This window comes from Teleopsis dalmanni, chromosome X (assembly GCF_002237135.1).
Source record: "Teleopsis dalmanni isolate 2A chromosome X, ASM223713v2, whole genome shotgun sequence".
Lineage (NCBI taxonomy): Eukaryota > Metazoa > Arthropoda > Insecta > Diptera > Diopsidae > Teleopsis > Teleopsis dalmanni.
Genome location: NC_051848.1, coordinates 54,007,231 through 54,032,333, shown reverse-complemented (window position 1 = coordinate 54,032,333; position 25,103 = coordinate 54,007,231). Strand labels below are relative to the sequence as shown.

Below are 25,103 nucleotides of genomic sequence, written 5' to 3'. Positions count from 1 at the left end.
GCCAAAACAAAATTCAGTCTTTCGGTCGATTTGTAAAATAAACGTGCGAGAGAACAGTAAGCGCGTAGCGGCATCCTAACCTATCTTCCATCATCTGCTGGAAGATATAAGAAATAAAAATTTTGAATAATAATAAATTTTAAAAGAAATTAAAATATTCGTGTACTTAAAATTATAGCCGCGTGTGTTTGTTTTTTTTTGTTTTTTTTTTTTGGTAATTTTTGTTATAATTATTTATTTGTTGCTACAAATATTGTTTTTAAATTTCGGCAGAAATTATAATATATACACTAAAGTAAGAAAAATATTTTTATTAATTAGTAAATATAGTATATGTATATAGTATATAAGAGAGTAATTCTATACAAAATTTCAGCTATAAAAGTTCTAGAAATTGTAGTTTAGGACACGCATAGATAGCCAGCCATACAAACTGGAGCTGGGCTGGGATATTCATACATTTGTGTTTGTGTGGATGTGTGTGTTTGCGTTGGTTTCAATCGTGCATTGCCATTAAATGTTGTCATTCAAACTTGTTGCCATTTTTTGCACTCAATGCAAATTGAATTTCAGCAAAATAAATAATTAAATAATTAAATTTTTATCAAATACTCTATTCTATAATATATAGAATTACAAATATATAAATGACTCGTGCTGCAGAAATGTAGGGCGGCAATATTAACAACTGCCTTGACTTTCGATTTCATGAGTGTGTGTGTGTGTGATGACCACTTAGCATAAAAGAGAATCTTATAAGAAACTTACACGGATTTTCTACCAATATGTACTTCAACATTTCAACATCAAATAAATGAAACATATTCTGCATGGTACGCATAAAGAGCTTCAATTACTTTCTACCATGTGTTGTGTTACACGAGTTCCAATTAGATATACCTAAATATCTTAAACTCGAGCAGTGAGCATATATGAGCACATAGTTGTGCTAGTTTGGAATCCTTCCGCAAATTCTAATTAGAATTGTTTGAGGCAAGTATTTTGCCTGAGAGAATGGTTTCGTATACTATTTTTCTGTAAATCCCAATTAGAATTATCGAATGGTATTAACTTATATATGCTACTCCTAGGAGTTAAAGAATGGCCCTATGCTCCTTCTAGAAGTTAAAGAATGGCCCTATGCTTCTTCTAGAAGTTAAAGGATTCAATATATATATATATATATATATATATGTATATATATGAATTCATATATGATGTGCAGCAATATTAGTGTTAGCACTATTTTTTATTGTATTTCATTTATTTTTATTGTATGCTCACATTGTATTGTGTGTTAATAGTAGGGTTTTTTTCTGACCTCCAACTAAAAACATCTCAAAAGCATCAACTTTATGTTGTTGTGTTATTATATCTTGAAATTACCGAATTAATGTTATTGTTGATCTATAGATCTATAATAGATAGATTTCCCGTAGAGATTTATAAAGTAGATAATATAAAAGGGACTACAAACTTCTGTAAATAGGGGTAAATATGAATTGGGAATAAGTGGAACTTAAATAAAAGTCAACCAGGATCAGGATCAAGGCAAAAAATTTTCTAGACACTTCCGTGGGGTAGTGATGGTAGTGTAAGGGATTGTTTAGAAATAAGATAGGATTGAGGATGAGTGAGTTTTAAATTGAAGTTCACCAAGATTAAGGCGGAGAAACCTATTTACTTCAATGAGATGAGCCGAAATATCGATTGGCTTAAGTTAGTGTGTGCATTGGGACTGAAAGCATTTATGCTTGACAACTAACTGTTGTATAGCGTATGGCTATATCCTGATATTAATTGAGCTAGGACAGGCCTATTAAGTATCTTTTTGCAATGTGTTTGCTGTTTGCAAGAGGAATGAATTAATAGAGTTTCCAAATGGCTTATTCTTCATATACATCCGTATGTATGTATACAAATATGTATGTATGTATACAAAATTTTTGATGACAATACAAGAAAAGAATGATATTAATAATATTATCATCTATCAAAGCATTAAGCATTTCTAGCTTAATTTTTGGTTTAGTAATTGAATGAATCATGCTGCAATTAAAAATAAAATATGAAAAATATAATGTGTTATGTGTAAGCATAATTTCCGAAATAGTCTAATCTTTGTCCCGTCGTTATTCATCATCTTAAAGCTCACACTCCCGCCAAAGTTTCAACGGGGACAACACGAAACTAAGCTAACGTTTCGATAGCACAGACAGTTTAAAATTATAACAACATATTAGGAAATGTGGTTGTGGGGTCTAATAAAAGAGAATAGTGTTTATAAATAATATTGTATTTTAATAACGGAAATATGGATGAAATTGAATGTAATTTATTCTAATAATTAAATTTCAATCCTTTGCTATAAATATCTATTATTATCGTGTAATATTAACGTGTAATATATAATAAAATATATGCTATATATGGTATTGTAAAATATGATTTGAAAAACTGGAGATATTCACATTTAAAATCGTAATGTGGGTTTTTGATAACCTTATATACTACAACTATTTGGTGCGCTGATAATATAATTGGATATATAAGTCCTTTTAAATAAATTTATGTCAACCAATTTTACTGCTAAAGTTGACATCTATTATTACACATACTACAATAAAATTTAGTAGATATATTTTCCGGAAAACTTATATATACAATGCCATCGATCATCAAATGACAGGCGAACGTCAAACTGGGTTTTTAATTACTACTTTAATAGTTCGAGCGATGGCCACTAGTTACAGTTTTAGACATAGTCATAAATTTTCTTGGAAGATTTATCAACTAATTATTAATTATAACAAATAAGTTAATACTGCTTACATTTATTTAAAATTCGCTATAGTAAAATATTAACTAACATGTACTTGTGCTCCATAAGATTATTTCCAGGTACGCATAACCTTCAGAGATATAAATAAACAATTACTGTTAATTATTTAATAGCTGATAACAAGAAGAGTATTTTACCCTAAAATATTTATCTTTTCTGTATTTAACGTTAAGTGCATCATATGGGGATTTTGTGGAATAGTAATTACTCTTGATTACCTATGGTTTATAAGAGAAAGTATAACTACTCGTACATAACAAGCATACAGATAAGAAAGATAAAAATACTTCAATTTATTTGATAGTGTTTTTTTCGTTGTATTTAGTTTAGTCGTGATTGTTTTTGTACTCAACTAATAAAATATAATATCTCCAACCAAAACTAGATTATGTTTTTATTAAAGAAAAATTGTTTAGATGAATTACGAATTTTGCAAAAAATTGGTACCAAAGTTTGTACAATATGAATACTTACGATTGGGTTATACGAGAATTTATATATGTCTTGCATTTAAGTGATACTATTTATACTTCCTGTAAATCTACATTAATAGTATCGATTCACCGCGCCTATAATTTACTATAACTTTAATAGTAAATTAAAATTGATCGCCTGATCTGGCTTATTTAAACATATTATATTTATTTTCATTGTGTTCACATTGTATTCATGCACATTGTATTCGCATTGTATTCATATTGTATTCTCCTTATATTCACATTATATTCTCCTTATATTCACATTATATTCTCGTTTTAACCTGTCCTATGGTAAGTTCAACGTATGTGTAATAGTTTTTTGTTATGTGACCTCATCTATTATACTTATGGACGATTTAATAGTTCTGATTTAAGTCTTAAAAAATACTCAAGTATGAAGTTGATGACTTAAACATGAACGCACGGAGTCATTCATCAAATTCGACGGCTAAGTGCCGTTCAAAACTCCCAAAAGGAACTACACAAACAGATTCTTGCGGACTATTACAAAAATAACAATTTGTATATGACTTAAGTCGGCATTAAGACTCAAATCACAATTGTGAAATCGATCCTTAATATTAAATTATTTGTACTGTATATAATTCATGTTCAAGACAAGACGGATCTGATATTTTTTATATAATTTTCCGATTAGTATAGTATACTCTCGTATCTTACGATTAAACTAATTATAGTTTTTTTAATTTTCAAGTTTTATGAGATCTCTTTTTAATACAAAATTATAATAGATATCCTTTCTAAAGTTATTATAATACTAAAGTTGAATTTTTAACCCTATATACATATACATGTGTTCATATATATGATAGGTTCAAACACTTTTTCAGTCAAAGAGTGGTAATTCAAGATATCATTGTATAAAGAGTTTGGTTTCCTGCCTATTATTGCAATGTCTTCTATTATATTACCGAATCAATCTGTTTTTGAATCTATATATAGGGTGTTTTTATAGCTGCATGAAAATATTGTTGAAATGAACTTTATTTTATAATTTTTTCAATATGACTCCCGGAATAAGTATTTCATAGTAACTACTAATCTTCTAATGAGTTATATATTATCTGCGAAAGCAACTTTTTATGTAGACGATATGAGATTAACCAATTAATTATTTTTAATTAATTTGCTCTTGACAAATTTAATTTATTTTTTGAACTTGAAAGAATTTATTAACGATTAAAAAAATTTGATTAATTATTACATATTTTTATATTTATTATACAATTAATATATTAATTTATTTGCTTTTTATAACACAGCATTTTCTTACATATATATATGAATACACATATAATGAATTCAGATATTAAAGAACTAGAGGTCAGGAATAGCTAATGTTCTCAACTTAAGTTAGTTAGTTAGTTGGTTGTATTTTTAGTTTTGAATCCAGAAAAACTTTGTAATAACATAGTGGGTAGTAGATAGGAGATCAAACTAGAACCAGCCGGAGGCATTCTCGTCTTATTTGAGAACAAAATTTTTGACATTAATTTAAAACTTGCAGATAAACTAATTTTTACAGATAAATGAATTTACCTGTAAAAATAAATCCTATGCTATAACTTAATTGCCAGATAAATTGCAGTTATTTGTATCTATTTTATATCTAGCAAGTTTGGGTGCCAAACTTACATAGATTCAAACTATTATACCTCTTGGTTCAACAGTACAATACTTTTAGGGAACTCTAGTTCTTATATAGGATAAATAAATGTCTCTAGTAGTTTGAAGAGATTTACTTAATATTTCATAGAGTTAATATTAATAGAATATTTAACAATATGCAACCATTTTATCCACCTGGTACAATTCAGAATTGCACTTTATATATGGGATGCGATCGAAAAGTCTTGCGCTTGACCATGAAACCGATTCTTTACGATGAATATAGGTTTTTTGATTTTATGAACGACATTTCAAAATGCAATACTAAAAATGGTTATAAAATTGTTTTTACCATAAAAATCTTTTTTATTCGGCCGACTTTAACTGTTTGCAAAAATAAATAGAAGCAAGTATCGCGCTCTAATCGGATTCTTGTTCAATACTACACACAAAGACTAAAAGTGAATTTTGGTAAATATACCTTAATGGTTCGGAAATAATTAATTATACAAATTATACAAAAAAAAAAAAATTAAATATATATGAGCATAGTAATCACCTAGTAAAAAAAAGAATTTTTTATTGCACATACAAAAAAAAAAAATATCAACTTAATTTATTAAAGTAATTAAAAAAAGAATAGTATTGAAATGTAGCAATTAAAAATAGAAATCAAATTAAATAATTAATTATTTTATAGTTGTTGTATGATTTCATTCTAATATAACACACATCAAGTGAATTTGTTAATGAACTTTCACAGCAAATTAACAAAACTCTAAACTCGAACATACGAGGCAAGTACGGCTTTGGGTCAGTGGGCTAATGAACACTGACTCTGAGCTTTAAATTTTTCATGGTACGAGTTCCACTCTTGATACTTGAAGTCTCAAAATATATTTACGAATAATTATATATAAGAAATAATTTGAAGACCACTGATGATGGGTAATTGCAATACTCGAAACAGGTGTATGGTCTGCCGAAAATTAAAATAAATATTAATAAAATATAATAAATAAAAATAAATAATAAAAAATGTTGTTGATGTAATTTACTACTATTTAATAAAAACTCTCTTTATTGAAAACAATAGTTTATGTTAAGAATTTAGTTTCTTTTGTGCAAATGGACCTTAAAACTTAATTTATTTAAAATAATTATGCCATTGTTTTTAATAGAATGTATTTAAATGATTAAAAGCTGATTTTTATAACTTAAAAAAAAAATTATTAAATTAAGGGTAAAAGTTATCATTTCTTCACCTGTATACTTATTTTTATATATAATTAAATATACCTTATAACCGTAACAGAACCTGTAATAACCATTGAAGTAAATAAATCATAGAAGAAAATAATATCTCAATTAAAATTGAGATAAATAAGAAAAAAATATAACTGTAGAATAGCCACCATAAAACATTTCCGAAGTTCATTTAATTAATCTCTTAGAGATTTGTTCCATATTCATATGTACATAGCAAAAATAATGCTTTTATAAAGCTTTATCAAGCAGCAAAAGTATGAAGTTTTAAAATGTATATATAGAAAAAATTCAGATTAAATAATGATCAGTGATTGGAAGTTAATACAGGTTTATATATTGATATGCCATTAGGCAATTCCATACCTCTCGAACTTGAATGAATGAAAAAGGTTTTAACATCCTTTATATGGATAAATACTATTGTTAAGATGGAGAAATATGCTCTAGTGATCTAGATACTTAAGAATATTTCTCTATAAATTTTAGAACTGAATTCACATGAGATTTTTATTTCTTCATCCAATATGTACTAATAAATTACGATGGACTTACAATACCTATACGTTTGACATATTATTTTTGTGATTAATGGATTTTCATATTTGTTAGTACGAACTAATTCTCGGTAGATATTTTGTATGGGCATTCACATAGATATGCCAGGATATGGGTTAAGGTACCTATTTTGAAGGCATTCGCTTTATAAAATAGACGATCGTCCTTTTTGCCACCTCTTTTGCTTACACTCATGTATATGACAACTACCATTAATAGTCAACCTATTGTAAAATCTCTTGATTGTATCTAAATATTTATGTAAAATCATAAAATGTCTCTTTGTAACAGTTTAATTGATCAACTGAAAAATTGGAACTCTAGTTTGTTAATAGAAATCTATAAAGTACCATCATACTACAAGGAACCATTTCAAAAGCTTTCTTTCTTAAATTCAAGTGCACAAATTTAAGCCGATTATAAAGACCTGGTTTTCGTCTTAATGGCTATACCTTGATGTGAAGCTTCAAATATTTTACAATATTAGTCAATGTTCTGTGTTATGGGTCTATGGGACCTTGGTAGCAACGTTCAAATTGCATGAATGACACTTCGAATGTTTCTTCAGCCAGAATATTACCTAGATAACCATTAGCCATATAAGTACCTTCAGTATTCAGATCTGCGTTTTGCCAGAGGCTCTAAGTGGTTTCAACTCTTGAGTTTTTAATTATACGGTAATACAATGGGCATACAGGAATAAATGAATCTCTTGGGATCGTCCGTATTACCCACCTACCTATTCAAATCTGCGAAGCATACTATAGGAAATTTTACTTTAATAATGAAATCATATCCAGAAGAAATGCTTATTTCTAGGCTTAAGATAAATCGCTCTGGAAAAAAGAGCGACTAGGCAGATATGTTAGAGAAGCGGTTGTAATATTGATAGGTGAATGAACAAAAGTTTATATTGATAGGTGTAGAGCCCATTGTTCTAAAAAAAAACTTATTTGACATTTTTTCTAAAACTATTGTTCTAATTTTTATTTCATAAACAACATTTACATAGCGTTAATTATCTTATTGAAATGAACTATTTTTCATTTAAAAATTAAACATTTAAATAATATTTTTAATTAAGCTAAATAAATAATTCTGTTGTATGTTTCTAAATTTACTAAGCAAATACGAAAAAAAAATCTATGAAACACGCACACCTCCGAAATAGTAACAGACACACAATTGTGAAAACACTCTACAAGGCAAGGGTGAGGTTTCGAATATAACTTAAATAGAATATAGCCATGCCCATACATACACTCAGTCGTATTAAATTATTCTGGACTGGACTGCTAAATAGTCCAGCACGCCATCAAATGTAAATTATATGCTATTACGAGTAATTTTTACTATCAAAATCCGATACTGAACCACCTTTTCGTGCAAACACAGAGACATCTACTTGTTTCCAGCGTATGAAATAGGGATTGGTAACGAGGATTTTCCCTTAAAAAGGTGGATTATAAATTAGTTTCTGTAATTTTGTTTGCTTTACTGTGCTGATCTAATACTTAGCAAACTAAATACCACAGCTCATATAAAGAAATTTTCTTCTGTCTATGACGTAGAAAACTGTTAGGACTATTATATGTGTTTATTACTTCATTTATTTATTTAATTTTTTTTGTTTATAGACATTTAGTTTTAATTGGACTCTTAATTTATTTCAATATTCACCCCTAAGTACTTTTCGAATAATAATATAGTCTCTTGCATTTTTTTCTCATAGAGGAATTTGTTTTAAAAATTTTTAGTGAAATATATTTTTTGAGTATAAATACTATATGAAAGCCTAATGTACGAAGTGCAATAAAAAAATTAAATGAATTTTTATATTTTTTAAAAAGTATTTATTTAATCATCAATGTTTATTTCATTTCATTTCATATTCCATTTCAAGTAATAGAAACACTGTGGAAACCATAGATGTATTCCTGTGTATGTTAATTAATTGTTACATTAAAAATAAGAAATAATAACATATTAACTATATTCCTTCTTTTAAAACATTAATAACATGCATTTAGATTTGATCGCATAAGACAGGGCTGTCCAGATCAAATGCGAACGCGGGCAATACAAATCACTATACAGATTAAAGGACAGCAGAAATAAATACATACGTTCATACCTGATTAGTCGCAGGCCGCATGTGACCCGCGGGCCGTACTTTGGACAGCCTTGGTATAAGGAAAAGAAGGCTTATCTGTTGTAGCAATTTATCTCGACTCCCCTGCTCTTCAAATTTCACTTTTAGGTCAGCGGTCATACTTTATTTCAAGCCAACATATGGTATTGAGCTTGCTTTGCGATTTCGTTCTTATTTACTGTTGAAATAGTTTGTCTTTTCGAGTATTCGAAACATCACATAAGAAAATAAACCTTATCTGTTTTTTTTTTTAACGAGGTGTAAAGCATCGAAAGCCTAGACAGTGCGAGACTATAACTCAATAAAGTCACCCCGATGTCCGACGGTTAGCCCTCTCGGGATCACCGATTTGGTATTTCGTCAAGAGGCCGTCCAGAGCACATAGCTCAAACGACAGTTTTTTGTCGTCATTTCATTACAGTTTTCATACAGTATGTATGCATACATTATCGTTGCACATGTATCACTGTAGCTGTTCTTCTTTCCTTTTCCTGAAGTCGCAAACGTCGCATAATTTGAGTTATCTGCTGTAGCTGTTTATCAAGAGTACTCTTCTCCCTTAATTGCACTTTGAATATTTTGAGCTTTGGCAACACTGATTGCGACTCTTCTGAGACGGTGGCTAGGTCAGGAAGGTTTTATTGTGTGTTTGGTGGAATTGGCAAGAAATCATTTACTATAAGCTGCTCTCCTACGGTAAAATTTTTGATTTGGAACTGTACTGTCGGAAGGAAGCAATCGTCCAGAAACAGCTTTGGGCAATAGAAGAGGAATGACTCGCCAAAAGGTCTGGGAACTTAGTTAGGAAGTTTTTATGCATCTCCACCTTATAGTCCGATTTCATGTAACAAGCTCGGTAACTGAGTAAAAGTGCAAAGCGGAAATATCGAAAAATATTTCGAGCTCATGTATTTTATTGGCAACGTGCTCGTTATGCAAGATCGTGAAAACCTCTAATGTTAAAATAGATTGATCAGGTAATTGATTCAATATAAGGTGCTCTGTTCAAACTTCCAATTTATTAGTATTCTTCATACTAAACTCATGCTCTTACAGACTTTTTTAAATATTCAAGTTTCGTAGTATAGCCTCTTGTGTTTATGAGTCCTCATAAGAGTTTCATAATTGCAATAACACAGCAAAGGCAAATAAATTCTTAACCCCTCGCGTGCTTAGTTATCACACATTATCTTTCTTTTATGGCAGGTTACTTGGACATATGCATAAAAATGTGTATAGCGTAGATATTATTTGTCATTTAATTGGCATGATAGCTTTTAATTAAATTTACTATAACGAACCCAAAGCACTTTTCGAAACATTTACTTTTTACGAGTTATCAAATGACAGTCACACAAAACAATTCCATTTATTCATTCATAATTAAAATTCAAGTTATGTCACACGATGTCGAAGACGCTACGCGACGCTTCTACCGGTTTAAGTAAATAAAGTATGCCCGAGCAATGCTAATTATTATCATTTTATGAAAAATACTTTTTAAAACTGAAAATAATATGAAAATAGCATAGAATATATACTTGGAATACAAATGCCAAACTTATTAACAAGTTTATCAGTGCAATATGGAAAAAAAAATTTAAATAAATAGACTTTGTGTGTTCTCAAAATGCTTTACATAATTTAAAACGCTACTACATATGTATAAAGAAACTCAACAATTAGGGAAGTCGCTTAAATGGATTTCACAGTCAAACTCAACAATGCTTTTAACATAATAAGTTGATTCTACAGTTTGCTGTTTTTGTTATAATCCAATAATAAGATATACCGAATCTTTTGAAGACTAAACACACCTAATAGAGAAGAGTAGTAGTGTTTCATTGTATATGGATCAAGTATAGATCTGTCTCTAGTATATTCTAAAGCTCTAGAATTTTTCTAAGATATCTTAAATATTTATATATAAGATATCTTAGATATCTTAGATATCTCTCTACAATTTTTCTAAGATTTTTCTTATCTTAAGGCTAAGATAATAGAGAAAATATATCTTCACTTGTAGTTTTTAGTTATATATTATTTGTTTATAGTAACTATCCTTCTGCATAGAGCTGCACTTTTATAGAACTCATAATATACCACCCGTGAACGATACCAGTAGTTCTCCGTTTAATTTTATTTTTTACACACATACATTTATTATATTTAAGCTCCCAGTTGAGTAGAATTATGCAACATTAATTTATATATTATTATATAATTGTATATTATATATTATATATTACTATGTTGAGGCTAGTTGAGTTGAGTCAGTGCACCTGAGCACTTTTACTCTCTATTAACTGCAAGGTTTCTACAAAACCCCTCTTTGCGCTTTGACTGGATTATTGCTTATCACTTCATTAGACTAAGCAAAAATTGAACTCAGATCTGCATACCTCTCCGATGCCTGTAACCATTTTAAAATTTGATAACGCGGTGTTAGTAAGTCTGTCAGATTTCGCAAATAATTTCAGAGCTCTATCCTTTATGTATTTTTTGATGGGATCAATCTTGAGGGTGAGGATGTCATTCGTCCTAATGTACCATGGTACTTTGAAAAGTCTTCATTATATTATATAATAAAGTGATAAACAATAATCTAGTTAAGACGTGAAGAAGGGTTTTGAAAATACCTTGAGTTAAGAAAGAGTAAAAGTGCTGACGTGCACTGGCTAAAATAGCTTCAACATAATACAGTTTTTATTATAAATACATAATATATTATAATATGTATTATAGTATATTATAAATAATAATAATAAATACATTTTAAAAACATCAAGAAAAATAATAATAATAACTTATATTCTCTAACCAAATAAAATATGATTTGGTTGTCTATAGATATGCCAAATACTATATATATAGTTGCAAAATATCTAATTACCGACGTGATCGAGAAATTCTTCCCAAGTATGACCGTTTGACCCAAAGCAAAGTAGGATTATTAAATGTGACTAGACTTCCATTCGTTTTGAAGCAAGAACTGCAGCTTGTTATATAAAGAGAGGAAGAATAGATCTTTAAATTATAACAGCTTTTAGAAAGAGACCACATTCTGTCTTATTAGATAGTCCCAACTTGTTCACAATAAGCATTTATATGTTGGCTAGTAATATAGCGTTATTAAACTTAAATTCTGAATTTGCTTTGGAATTTTAAGTATATATAATATTAATTTTTTTGCAATAACATTATAACAATAGTGGTATTTACGATCTCTAACAAACTGTTTGTTAATCGAACATCATTAAGTGGTGAAAGTAACAATGACTAATTAATTTTTTTAAATAATAAAAAATATTTTATAACATTTTCCTTATAAATCGAAACATTATCCTCTTAAAAAAAAGTATTAGATAAATTTTTGAACTGTTACTGGGAATACTGATCACTTTTTTTATTATTTATTATTTAATATTATTAAAAACTATAACGTACTGCGACCTGGATAGACCTACTATGCATAGCCTTGACCCTTAACTTTTCATAGTAGAGTTTTTATGAATCTTAGTATAATTTTTGGCTTGTCGTACAATTTATGTATATGGTGGGACAACAATACCATATAACTGGTGAAGCCCATGTTTACTAAGATCTGAACACTTGCAAAAAATGTGCTCTGAGCTTTCGTTTCGTTCTTATAATAAATAATAATTATTTAATAATTATTTATTTATAGATTTTATAAATTATTTATAGATTGTCGTAATGATCTGTTAAGTAACCAGATAGAGCTCTTAAGAGCCTGTATAGCTTAGTGGAAGTATCTTATATGATACGCAAGTTATTAGTACATCTTAAGCTGAGCTTTATACTGATAGTTTCATTTATTTTTGTTCAGAAAACTTTCGAATATTGTAAAGCTTGAATCTTTTATGACGGACAAGTGCAATACATTAAGACTGAAAAGTTTTCGGAAATTCTCATTTAAAATTCGCGCGCTGTATATTTTTCGATATTTTAAGTTTATGTAGTTTGGCAGCACTGTCCTTATTTACTATGCCAAAAATGAGCGCGATCTGTCAGACAGTTCGTTTACGGCAGCTGTTGAAACCAGTTCACCTCAGTAGTGCGTTGCGAAATGTCTTCGACGGTCGTACGACCGTCCTGAAAGGCTTTGTACCACTCATAAACTTGAGTTTTCGATAAAACTGATTCCCCATAAGCCTTTTGTAGCATTCGCAACGATTCTGCACACGAAATTTCGTTCGAAACACAAATTTGATGCAAACTCTTTGTTCAATATTTTTTTCCATTGTTTTTTTCGCAACGCACTACTGAGGTGAACTGTTTGCAACAGCTGCCGTAAACGAACTGTCTGACAGATCGCGCTCATTTTTGGCATAGTAATTGTCCTTAATTGCTGCCAAACTACATAAACTTAAAATATCGAAAAATATAAAGCGCGCGAATTTTAAATGAGAATTTCCGAAAACTTTTCGGTCTTAATGTAGATATGGATTTTGGTCGTTACAGTATTCAAAAATTATTTCCATGACAATATTACAACAATTGAAGTAAAGGCCCGACTAATGCGCCAAACATCAGACAATAAAGAGTGCACTTACCTATTTAATATGCAAATTATAGATTTCTAAAGTTCTTTTTTAATTATTTGTATTATTAGAAGCTTTATGATTTCTAACTTTAGAATCTAATTCTAGCATTCTTAGCAGGTCGACTATGTATAAGAAATTTATTTAAGAATACATATGTACTTATCTAAAGCACTATAACAAATACATATGTTTTATTAACATAATAAATATTGTATAAACTATTAAATAATATATTAATTTAATTTAATTTAATTTTTTTTTTTGTTACTTGTGGTGGGAGCTAAGTATGTCTCCATGTTTCTCCCATCACACCCAGCCATATGACGGCATGTTTGTATGTATATAACAAATTATTAATTTTTTTTTTTCACAGTTCTGATAAAATATTTTTTTTAATTTTATATTTGAATTCCATTGCCTTACTCAATGGATACGGTTATATTACTTTTTAGTACTCCACGTTTTTAGCCCCTCTTGCTCTTCGCACGCTTCACTAATAAAGCCATAAAATCAGCATTTTATTGTTGTGTTTTTTCATATATATCAGCTTTTCATTTCGTGTATAAAAATATGTGTATGAAATCATGTTAAAAAAACATGTGGAATCTCTCCAGTCGTATATTCATCTCTGTATCTACCGGCAATGTGCGTAGTCGTAGTCAGCTCTCTTATTCCATTTTTTCTCTTAATATTGGCGTGTAGTAATTTTTTGGGCGGTTTTAGATAATTTTTTTCAGTTTAATTTCCGCTGTTGCTGATGCTATTTATTTTCTAGATAAATTGTTTATATTTTTTAACATAAATAAAAAAAAAATATATATTATTTTTAAACATCAACCAAAATCACAGATTTGTTTACACATATATGTATATATAACTACTTTAACCATTTGTAAACAAATTTTCAACTTTTTTTTATAAAAATAAAATAAAATTGGAAGTGAGTTTTGGCTTTGTCAAAATTTTAATACCCTTCATACATTTATGTAGGTATGTTGCAATTACTAATTTCACTATTTACTACTGCTAGTTATTAGTAAAAAAAATTCTGCTATTTACATACATAAATTTGTTTATTAATAGATTATCCAATATAATAAGCAGTCTAAGTTAGTAAGATGATAAAATCAACCATTTTGTCTGTTAGTCTATCTTTAAACTATCTGGTATTACAAAATATCCATACATAAAATCTATTATAATTAGCTTAGTCAATTTTCTCTGTGAATGCCTGGCTCTAGCTTCCAGAGGTTATAGGTTTTTAGGAAGATATTTCTTTGACAGACTATCAGATTGTTCCTCGATGAGGACGAAATACCTATTAAATTATCTGAATTCGACAGGATAGATTTAGTCTCTACTCTTCTATACTTGGGGTTCTTGCGAGGAATGTGATAGCAAAACTGTGAACAATCGCTAATTAAGGTACATGGAAGTTATCCAATGGCCTACCACTGCAACCAGCCAATCAACCAGCTTAGTAAATAAGAGAGTGAATAACCTACAATTATGTTAGATATGTAGACAGGCAGACAAACAGACATACATAGAGATAGACAGACATACAAACAGATAGACAGACAGACAGTCACATGGATCTGAAACTGAAATCGTCGTTTAGTTATTTTAAACGAGAATATATGATGATTGTGGTTCACAAACTTTTCTTGACTGAATGAGTGACGTTTATACCACCTTTACTATCACCCTATATCCCTGATTACGCCCATGCTTTCTGGCTTAGATGAACCAAGCCTGTTAGGTATTAAGCTTATCTGCTCTCATCTCTCTCTCCTAATTACTGGAATGAAGTTTCCACATTGATGCGGAAATTTTAACCATTCATTTCTAAGAGGTGGTTTTAGTGGGTTCAAGTTTAACAGTGTGACTTTCGATAATTTTTTATATTTAATATCTTAAAATAAAAAATCAAAACAGTAGTAAATTTTGCAGAACATTATTATTGGCTCCTCTGTTTAATAACAGCTTCAAGTCGCTTATGCATCGAAAAAACAAGTTTTTGTATGGTTTCTGGTCCAATATTTTGCCATTCTTCGAGCAGTGTCACCTTCAGATCTACTCTACTTTTGTTGTTATAGCGCGTCTCATTAGACGTCTACCCAATTTTTCCCATAAATGCTCAATGGGATTGAGGTCTGGCGATTGGGGTGGAAGCGGCAAAATGGACTAACTATGTACGGGTACTATATATGACTAAAACTTTCATTTTTGAGTTGTAGTAAATTTCTTGACTAAAATTTTTCTACCAATCAAAAATTCGTTAATCAAAAATTAACTTGCTCCACCCCAAAGCAATTTTGCTCGTTTTGTGGAATCAGAAAAACTCTATGTAGGTGTTATGCATATTTCTTGATTTGTGAATTGAAACTGTATATTAATGATTTAAGGGCATTATTAATGAACGTGCAATATTCAATTGATATTGAACCATGAAGATATTGAATATAAAAGTGATCTATTCTGCTAGGGACTTCTTATCATATATAATAAATTTTTGTAATTTTATAAAATTGCTTATTCCCATTGTAGAAGAAGAAGTCAATGCTCATATTATGAACTATAATTACTCATGAACTATCTTTAACTTGTTTTTCTTTTATATATTAAGGTCTCTGGTAATAACGTGCTGAGGTACAAATATTGAAGTTGTAAAAGTTTCAGAAAACTTGGTTCGAATAAATATATTAATATTTTTATCTTAGATCTTTATCTTTCCCAGATTTTGGAGGGTTTTTAAAATATTTCTTAAAATTATCTTGTGACATATGTCCTACCTAGGATATGGAAAGATCTGCTCCAAATTTTTTTTCCGAAACCGCTTTATATATGCAATAGTTCCAAACATAGTATAACTGTAATGTCGTGATCACCTTATTCTCCAGATAATGCATTTTCCGATTTTTTTTGTTTTTTTGAACACAGTTAAATCCTTAAACGATAAGATTTTTCAACGATGAATGAGATAAGAAAAGAATCAAGAATTATTGCTATACCTAAAGTGATGTTCCAAATATGGGCTTGTAACTAATTGAAAACGGTGACCCAGAAGTGAATATACTGTTATATACTGTTAGGTTAGATAAGTTTCTGTTACCTATACCCGATCATATAATAATATATATTAATGAAAAAGACATTGACGGAATATGAATAATATATAAATTTTATTTAAAAGTGGAATAATATACTAAAGGGAGGGGGTACATCTATAGTTCCAAAAGTGCTGTACTGACTATATACTATAGTGGCATACGTGTATAATATACAAGAGGGATTAATGCTTATAATTGAATGGACATTAAAGCTTAAGTAAATTATCATCTCATCACAGCTAAATATATAAAGATACATTATAAGTAAGGAAAATAAATTTTTTTTTAACATAAGCTGGATTTGGTCAAGATTAGTTCAAATTAATACAAAACTTTTACATATGATATGGGTTTTTATAAATGTTAATTAATTTTTAAGTTCTACTGATAATCATAACTAATTGTTATGTTTCTGTTATTGCCGAAACTCTGAAGGGTTCTCTGGCGCATACGCACCCCTTTTAGTGTTCATAAATAATGTAATTAAAATAGTCAAGTGAGTTTTGCAAAGTAAACTAAGTCATAAATGTTATTTTTTGTTGCAATTTCCCGTCTTTCTCGGTTTATGTAAATATACTAAACAATTGAAATTTCACTAAAATTAACGAGAAATCTGCTGATTTTTTATTAAGTTTTTTCTTTTGTGAATTTAAAATTTATTACAAATTGCTCTATTCTTAACTAAAATAGGAAATAAATTGATATAATTATTTTTAAACAAAACCTAAACTATATATGTATATTGAAAACTAAATAATACATAAGATAATATATATACATATATATAATAAACTGTAATTAATAAACTCTGTTATAGATAATAAATTATTATCTATATTGAAAAAAAAAGTTCTAAAGTATTAAAATGACGTCAATTCGATCACTACTCATTGAGTCTTCATCTGTAAAAGTTGACAATCTTTCAACTTTCACATCAATAAACGGTATTCTTTCTGATAAGGACTTATCTTATTTTATTTTTGTAACCTGTCAAAATGTATTTTGAATTGATTGACCATCCTTAGAGAATAATCACCAGATATAATCCCTAGTCACTATGTTTTGTTTTAAAAGTTATATCTTTGTTTTGAAGAACAATAATGTTAATTAAATAAAAAACTGATATGGTGTGTTGATGAACTCGTCATAATGGTTAGAGAGTTCGGAGCATCGTTGAGAGAATTCGAATCGTAGTATTGAAAGATCATGTCGATAAATAAACAATAATAAAGACTTTCAAGACTTTTCCTTCATTGTTAGGCGAAAAACTGTTTTAAAATTCCTCGTATGTAAACGAAAACATGTATAAATAAAAATAAACTCGCTGCAGTACTGCATTTCTTTCATAAAAAGTGAATCCTTATTTTTATTCCATTCCATGGTTCCGCACAGAATTTCGACAACAGTGTTTAGTTTCATTGATAGTTTTAAAGTTTTAGACTGATTTCTTTTACCCCAAAATATACTTTAAGGTTTCCGGCATAATTTATATTAGCAGTAATTTTTTCTTTCAGCAACAACAATGCTCTTGAAATCTTCAGAGTTAGGTTTTACTCGTAAAAACCTACTCGTCTTATGTGTTAGTTCAGCCAACTAATGGGGCACTGTGACATTGCGCCTATGCTTCAATGGTGGCTAGTTCCAATAAGTCTATTATGCAGGAATTGCCCAGATGAAGAGAAGGTAGAATCTATCAACCATTTCCTGTGTCTCTGTCTAGGCCTGCAGACAAGGCGACTTCAATGTCTTTAGCATTTAACATATATATTTTAAAAGTGATGCCAATTTGTTTCAGTCAGGCCTAATGTTGTGTGTTTTTTTTTTTAAAGTCTTAAAGACGGCTATTATATAGCATAATTGTGTATAAAATCATGAATAAACTTATTTTGATCTATGTTCGAATTATAGTTTTAACTTGTAATGATTTAATGATTAATTCATATAAGTTTCAAATATATAATTGTTTTTGACACCCGTTGATTCGTAACTATAGCTCTAAGTCACTAATAATAATTAAGATGGTATATGCTTGCTGTATATTACTGCGAATACTACGAGCATATGAATATCTATATAAACTATAATAGAGCATATATAAACTATATATATATCGCATTTCTCACGGTCCCTAAGTCGATGTATAAAATATTGAAGAGAACTTAAGAAACTTAAGTTTCACTTACTGATGACTATAAAAGATAATCAGTTGTTATGGTTTAAAGATATGACAATTTCTTATAGTCACGAATAAGCTTACATTTTTTTTATATCTCACGTTTAAAGAAATAAATACGAGTATTATATGTGCATCATATGATGTACGATGTACCATAGTAATGGTTGAAAATATTAGGTTTCCCTTTATTTGTGCAGTTATTAATCATTGCAAAACATTTTTGATATTAATGTAAATATTTACAATACATAAACAATTATAATTTTATGGACTAATTTAAATATAGAACTGTCGGTAAATATTTACTCGCATTTACCTGCACTATAAGACCGCCACGCTTCACCTGATGATTTAATGTCGAACATATTTCTATGCATGTAAATATGTCTTGTAAATATTGTAAAATACAATATTATCTATGAGATATCAAATTGTCTAATATAAAGTGATGGAAAGTATGGAAAAGAAAAATGTATTAAGATATAAATGTATTTATAATATTGTCGTGAGAAACGATGCTGAAGGTGATTACTTGATATTCGTTGGATAGTTATCAATCGTTTGGGGTGAGAATTTCATTTATTTGGTCTCAGATAATTGTCAGGATAGTCCATACAGATCTTGAAACTAGAAGAAAATTTTTAAGCAAAAATTTCAGATTATTTGGACCCAAAACTTTCGAATCTTTAAACAGCTGTTGTGAGAGAACTTTTATATAGTGCTTTTATAAAAGAGCATATTTAGGTGTTGTTTGTTGTTTTCTAACACAAAATAAAGTGTTTTGAATATAAAATAACTTTGTCTAGGTTTAAATTAAAAAACTGGAAAAATTGAGCAATTAAATTCTTACTCAAAGTCTTACGATGATATATGGGAGAGAAAGCTCTTTTATGCAAAAAGAGCTTATATTTACTTTGCACATTTAAAAATCTTTAAAAGATAATGAGTTTGCACTTACAATTAGAAAACCCTAAAGATTAAACTCTATGTATAATATATAAATATGGTTTGACCAAAAATTAGTCGGCGTTTTTTTTTTGTTTACCGAGCTTTGAGGTGCATTAACTTTGAAATGGTTAGTTTTAAATGATTTATTAATTAATTAGTAATGATTAACTATATACAAAAATATTTTAAACCATTTTCGTAAAATTCGTTACGAAAAGAAGCTGGTGCTTGAGGTAATCAAATAGTTCTCTCGTCTTCACCGATGAACAGTCTGATAAACTGTCAAAGAAGTATCTTCCTTAAAACCTATTTCTTCTGGACACCAGAGCCAGGCAATTACAGAGAGAATGTATTATGGTTTTTTTTCCTGCGAGTTTCCACAACTTCTGCAGTGAGGATTATAAGGTATACACAGTTTCTTTGCGTGGGTTCCTATACACCAATGACCAGTGAGAACTGCAGTAAGCCTCGCAGTGTTCATGCGATGTCTTTGATGAGTTGCGAAGATTTTATTTTATTATAGGTGAACCATGTTAACCTGGAAGTTGTATATGATTTAAATGGTTTCCTATTTGTCATTGACAAGTTGAAGCGAGTAGAAGTAGGTACTTCTCTTAATGGCCTCTACAGTAATATACACCGGTACCGCCAGGGAAACATTCGCGGAAGTACCGGAGCGGGCTTAACTATCAGCTTTCTCGTTCCCTTTATAGTTTTTATGTCCAGGAACCCAGATGAGTGATGTCAGCCAACCAATTTAGCTCGTCGATCACCTCTCTACATTCTTTTACTATCTTTGATTATGATTATAGCTTGTTGTTGTTGTTGTACTTGGCAATATTTATTATATAATTATAATACATGATATTTCTGTTATACTTATCATGTGAGTTGCACTATTAGCCAGTTATGGTAAATTAGTAGCCGGTAATTGTGTTACCACATAAAGCTCTTGGACTAACACCACCCGAAACGTTTAATAAACCTTAATGTGTTCTTTGAAAAGTTGTCGTATAACTAACTAGACTCCCCTAACAAAAATGATTCAAACAGTTTCGACAGACTGTAGCGTACCACCAATTATAGTCGTTAGTGTTGAATGAAAATTTGATGCAAACAAGAAAGCTCTTGAAATCTCGTTTTTTTTTTCTACTATAGTAAGATGGCTTCCTCCGTCCTATGCTCTTTCTAAAAGCGTTGTCTGTACTAAGAGCGTTGTATTATAGATAAACACATTATATATAACATATACCAAGGAAATAATAATAATACGATGTAGTTCGGTTATTTATTGCCCATCATTAAACTTATCAGGAAATTTTTTATATATAATTTGTTAAATAATTTGATAAGATCATATAGAACGTATTATTCTATTAAGTTGATCTTAAAAAGTCAATATTGGTTGGACTTAGTATTGTATAGATCTTCAACATAAAGACATTTTTTTGTATTAATTATAAGAAACTACTATTTCTTCTATTTTATTATTTTCTTTTTATTATCTTCCTTCTTTCTTAATTCAATAAAAAAATATTGAAATCGAAAAAGTAGTAATAATTATAAATCTCTTCCGCCACTTTTAATATTTATGACATTAAAATGACAAAAAAGGCAATACAAGTCAAAACCAATTATAAAACTAATTTTATCTTTTGTTAACAGTGCTACGTATAATTGATATAATCTTATCAAAATCATATAAACCACTTAACCGTCAAAAGCACTACTTCAAGTTAAAAATCTGATTCACTGTGTACCTATCGGCCTTAATTAGCTAAGCGAAAAGATAATGTCTACAATTTTATTACGAATTCCAAATGAATTTTTGTCGCACCACGTGTATTCCGGACTAATTGAATTTTTTTTGGGCTTTCATTGAACAAGAACTTCATCAATTATTCAATTATTACTAATTGTTGCACTGAGTCGAAATTTATTTACCGACAAACAGGTGTTTATGGACATTGGGGCGCTATCAATCTATTTAGTCAACTCTTACGTGCTGCGTAATCTGTGAAATGTCTATTTTTAAAACGGGAAAATAAATAATAATTGCTTTTTAATTTATTATTTTTTTTCTTTATTTTACTCTAAAACTGTTGTTTCCCAACTTTATCTCGTTTTCGTAATTTAACGGAAAATGAAAATTAATTTCAATAGTTCACTCAACTCGCATAAAGTCTGTCTGAACTCGCTCCAAACATTTTTTTGGCTTCTTGTGGTTAATAACGAGAAAAATTGCGTTTATATTTATTTTGTAAGTTTAAACCGCTCAACTGAGGGGCTTCTGACTTCTAATTTAAGTAATCATAACATGTTGTGAAAGTTAAGTAGAAAAGATTGTGACAGTTTAGCTATGACAAGCTATAAGTATTTTTCAAGACACGCACATATAATGATGATAAAATGTACACAATTTGATAGAATGTGAAAAATATGCAGGTACAAAAGGTAGTAGTGAAAAAAAGTAGTAGTGAACCTAATCCGGGTCAAGGTGAAAGAATATTGTAACTTCAATAAGACTCAGTCGAAAATCCGTTCGTATTTAAATTCAAAAATGAAATTGTCTACACTTCGATATAGCTCAATATAACCCATAGATCTATAGATCCAAGTAGTTCATACAGTTTGTGACCTCAATAAGACTTAGTCGAAAATCCGTTCGTCCGCACTTTATGTAAACTTTGCAATTTCTTTTATATATATATCTTTAAAATGAAATTGTCTATACTTCGATGTAGCTCAGTGTAACCTATAGATATATAGATCTAAGTAGAACATACAGTTTCCTTTGTGGTGGTTATGTCTCCTTCGTACATTGTGCTAAAAAATTTTTTTAAATAACGATGATTCTTATAGACTCTGTCTTGAGAATGATGAAACAAGAGAACATATGCTGTGTATGTACTCTGGATGTATAACCAATTTAGAAGCATTGGAAATTTAAAGTCCCTATCAAAATCAGCCCACTTTAGTTGTTAGATAGTCTGGAATTGGGGTAACTTAAAAAACTTGTACAAAAGATTACTATAGACACATAATATTTTTTGTGTCTTCCGATAAAGGTATAAGTGGCTTGTTTTAAAATATTAGACTAAAAAATAAAACCCTTATTTAGACGATTGTTATAATGAACACTTACTATGAAATATCATAATGTACGTGACACAGTGCCACACAAATTTTAGCACTAGCTATTTGTAATACTCGTATAATCGATTCTGCATCACTGGGTGAAATTGTACTTATCAGTTAAAAATAATGTTTCATCGTCATAAAGTCAATCAATAATCATTTCGAAATCAATAGTAGGTGTACATTTTATTTAGAAGAATATAACATATTTTTACTACCAATTGACGATAGCGAGCCACTGATATCTTTGTAGAGATTAACTAACTGAATAAGTATCACATTGTTAAGCATCCTTAAGGTAAACTCTTCAAGAGAGGTCTGGAATTAAAGACCACAACATATAAATAATATGTTTTATATTTCTTTAAATGATTTGTTGTCTTTTATTATTCTAACACCTTCGATTAAGTCTTGTAAAGTGTAGGGTGTCTCAGCAAAATTAATGCACTGTTACTAAAACAATGCTTGAAATTGAAATTCCTGTATATCATGTATCTGGTGGTATAATCCAGATACCTGACATCTATTTTGCTACTGTTCAGGATTAAATAATCCAATCTTAAGCATATCGGCGTGATTTTATTTTAACATTAAAATTAAACATATTCTTAGGTTCGTTAATCTAAATAGCTGTGTGTAAAATATCTATATATATATATTATATTTTATATAGATATTTTTATAATGTAGACTAGCTAGATTATATTATATATTCAATTATAATCTTGAATCAAACAGAAGTATCAAATATTATGGATTTGCAAATTAGAGCTGATATATCTCAGAGTAGCGGTGCACGGGCCTTTTTCGTATATCCTCTCTACATGTGACTAAACTATGGACAAAAATTGTGTCACAGCAACATTTTCATCCGACAGAGTTATTTTGTCAATTGCGAAATCGGAGATTAATTCTATAACTCGAATAGAATATTTATTGTATTCAAACAAATTCTGAATACTTCGTTTAGAATCATCTGGATAATGGACTTTATATGTTAGAGAACCAATATTTTTTATTATAAACGGCGTACAAATATTTAGGTTTGATACTGGATGCGAATCTAAGCTGAAATGCATCCGTTAAAAAAAAATATAAAACTTGAATTAAAGAGAAAAAATATGGGTACATAGCACTGATATGTGTTGTCAACGCGCTTTCGTACGTATACCTCCACAGCAATGATTTCGGACGCCATTTTTTCTTTAAAATGGCAGTTGCCGTCTTGGTACAAAAATTTGCAGTCTTCTATTATGAGGTTATCGAAATGCATACTTAAAGAAGCTCTAGCCTTTATTGATCTATAACAATTAAAGAAAACTTTTAAATACAAGAAGCATACATAAGAGAGTCCAAAACAAACAAGATTTTTCAAAACTTCGAAAGTAAATAATATATAAATTATTTATTGGGAAAAGTATGTCATAGTAACTACATTTTGAGTTATTGTTATTGACTAGTAGAATTTCTACTCTGTAATTGTAGAACTTTGAGTTTTTTGTCCGTATTATAGATTGTGGTTGTTCGCACGGTACTTTCAATGTTGCACAGATCGGATCATAATCATTTGATGGTACAATGTATGTATGACTATGATGTATCAAAACTTTTTTCTACCAAAATTGTGAATGAATGTGATCTTCTTTCTTTCTGGGTAAATTGTAATATTTTTTGTTTCATTTCTCGCGTAAATCTTATTAACTTCTCTTTATTTCTATAAATAATATTCTGAAAAGGGTTTGCTTCCTAGTGATTTTACACTGTCATGAAAACATTACTTTTGTTGCAATATTATCTCTTAAAGCATTGCTATAGTAAACAAATTGTTGGTATTAAACAAATTGTTGAATTAAAAAAATTAATTAATACAACATATTTAATTAATTCAATTTATTAACATAATTAATTAAAACTTGTATCGCTTCTTCGAACCTTGAAGCTTTTATAAATCTCTTGGACTAGACACTCTTAAAGAAGGTTTTAATCGTTTCAAAAATTATGTAGCTAAAAGATCTTGCTGTATTGATTATGAGATATAGACCAGGAACGGATTAGAAGAGATTTTGAGTGAATGTGTGTTATAGTTGGCAGGAAGTGAAGTATATAAGGAATAAAAAAAGGATGTAGATGTAAATGAGGAAAAAAATCTTGTTAGTACTATATGTGCTTTCCAATATATAAATAATAAGAATAATAAGGCTTGCTCGAAGCCAGTGATTTCGAGCAACCTTTTA

The 25,103-nt window shown here is 29.3% G+C and overlaps 1 protein-coding gene across 1 annotated transcript in view; it reads left to right on the top strand.

The window, feature by feature from the left end:
- The first annotated feature begins 255 nt into the window (after positions 1–255).
- The window catches only part of LOC119689240 (peroxisomal acyl-coenzyme A oxidase 3), a 30,869-nt gene continuing 6,021 nt past the window's right edge, over positions 256–25,103 (top strand). Inside the window, exon 1 of the mRNA XM_038104029.1 lies at positions 256–295. The gene's annotated coding sequence lies outside the window, so the exon portion shown is untranslated. The remainder of the gene's footprint in view (positions 296–25,103) is intronic.